The sequence below is a fragment of the Mus pahari genome, chromosome 12 (genome assembly GCF_900095145.1).
Source record: "Mus pahari chromosome 12, PAHARI_EIJ_v1.1, whole genome shotgun sequence".
In the NCBI taxonomy this organism is placed as follows: domain Eukaryota; kingdom Metazoa; phylum Chordata; class Mammalia; order Rodentia; family Muridae; genus Mus; species Mus pahari.
The window spans coordinates 40034274-40036429 of record NC_034601.1 but is presented as its reverse complement, the minus strand read 5'-3'; positions in this window follow the sequence as shown (position 1 = coordinate 40036429).

Here is a 2156-nt window from a genome sequence, read left to right as displayed (position 1 = left end):
ATATTTATTTTAAAATTTTTTCAGTCTGAATATAATACATTTCCTAAGGATCCCATGGTTCCCTATACCCTTTTTCATTCTCTTATTGTATAACTCAGCTCTTGAAATCTACTACTCAAACTTTAGTAGATTTAAAGCAAAACAAGGCCTAGTAAAGTGTCATTTACATGCCAATAAAATAACAAGAATAGAGAAATTTCACCATTAAACAAGAGAAAGATATATTCAAAGGTACCCCAATAGGATGACTTGCACACACAAACAAACGTGCTCATGCATACTTATGAAATGCCATGTATAAGAAAAGAGTATTGTTGGTGCCAACATAAAAAAAATAACCTCCCATGGCTGCTCATGTCTATAATCCCAGTGCTTGAGAGGCTAAGGTGAGTATGTGTGCTATCTGGGCAGCAGCTAGAAGTGAGAAGGAATAGGATGCGATCAGAGGGAAGGGACTTGAGGAAGACCTCTGGTTTAGACTCTCTCCACACCAAGTCAGTCTGTGGGTCTCTGCACCAGGTTTTATCTGTTGCTGCCTCTTTGATGACAGCTGGACAAGGAAGGCCCCAATCTATTAGTATAGCAGAATGTCATTAAGAATCATTTTTTTTCCAGCCGGGCATGGTGGCGCACACCTTTAAGCCCAGCACTAGGGAGGCAGAGGCAGGTGGATTTCTGAGTTCAAGGCCAGCCTGGTCTACAGAGTGAGTTCCAGGACAGCCAGGGCTACACAGAGAAACTCTGTCTCAAAAAACCAATAAATAAATAAATAAATAAATAAATAAATAAATAAATAAATAAAGCATTTTTCCTTCCTTCCTTCCATTCTCTCTCTCCCTTCCTTCCTTTCTTCCCTTTCAACCTTTCTTTCTTTCTCTCTTTCTATTTCTACCTATCTTCCTTCTTTCCTTCTTTCTTTCCTTTCTTCCTTCCTCCCTCCCTCCCTTCTTCCTTCCTTCTTTCTCTTTCTCTCTTTCTCTCCTTTCTTTCTTTCTTTCTTTCTTTCTTTCTTTCTTTCTTTCTTTCTTTCTTTCTTTCTTTCTTTCTTTCTTTCTTTCTTCCTTTCCCCAGCTGTGTTTGGTTCTATCCTAAGACTCTGGGCTATCCAATATCTGGTTCTTGACCATCCAGACAATATAGGCATAGGCTCCCTCTTACAGGGTGGACCTCAGGTTAAACTAAACATTGGTTGGTCACTCCCTCACATTTTCTGCTAACATCTCATAGGCAGGGCATATGGTGGGTCGAGGATTTAGAGGCAGGCTTAGTGTCCAGGTTTGTCTTTCCATGGTCTGTAGAGCACCTTCGCACACCAGAGAGAATACAGTATAGAGGCACAGGCTCCAAACCTCAGCTTTCCCCCCTCTATGTTCAGTGAGCTGAATGAAAGTTGTCTTCAGCAGTGGGTCCCACTGTCAGGTTCTAGAGGACAATCTTCAGTTCTACCACTGTTTGGGGATCTCCACTGTATGTCCTAAACTGGGATATGACCCAGTCCACTGCTAGAAGCCTTTCCTACCTACAAAAGGTGAGCAGTTCAAACTCCATATCCTCTAACACCAGTCCTCACTAGGGTCACCCTCATAGATTCCAAGAAGTTTCCACTGCACTGGATTTTCATACTACCTCCCAAATGCTCCCCAACTCCAACAGTTTCTCCTCTCAGTTTCTCACCCTGTACCCCAAAATATGACCCCTCCCCTTCCCATCCCCACCTACCCCCAATCCACCCACGGAATCTATTATATTTTCCCTTCCCAGGAAAATCCATGCTTTCCCTCTGTAGAGCCACTTGTATAGACCTCCTCTTTACCTAACCTTGTGGGTTTGTGGACTGTAGCTTGACTATCATTTACCTAACATTCCTTATGAGCACACACAGAGGTGGCTCCATCCCTCGTAAAACTTAGATTTCCTGGCCATTGAATATATAAACTATCTTTGTCTCCAGCAGGAAGCAGAAGGTCTGATGGGGTATGGATGTCAGAACACTCTGGAGGACAGAAAGGGAGACAGGATTTGAGGAGGCGTTCTTTTGCATTCTTCTTCAAAAGCTACTGTCAGTAGAGTAGTACTCCTGTCATTAGATGGCTCTAAAGCTCTAGATAAAGTACCTGGTAACCACACACACACACACACACACACACACACACACC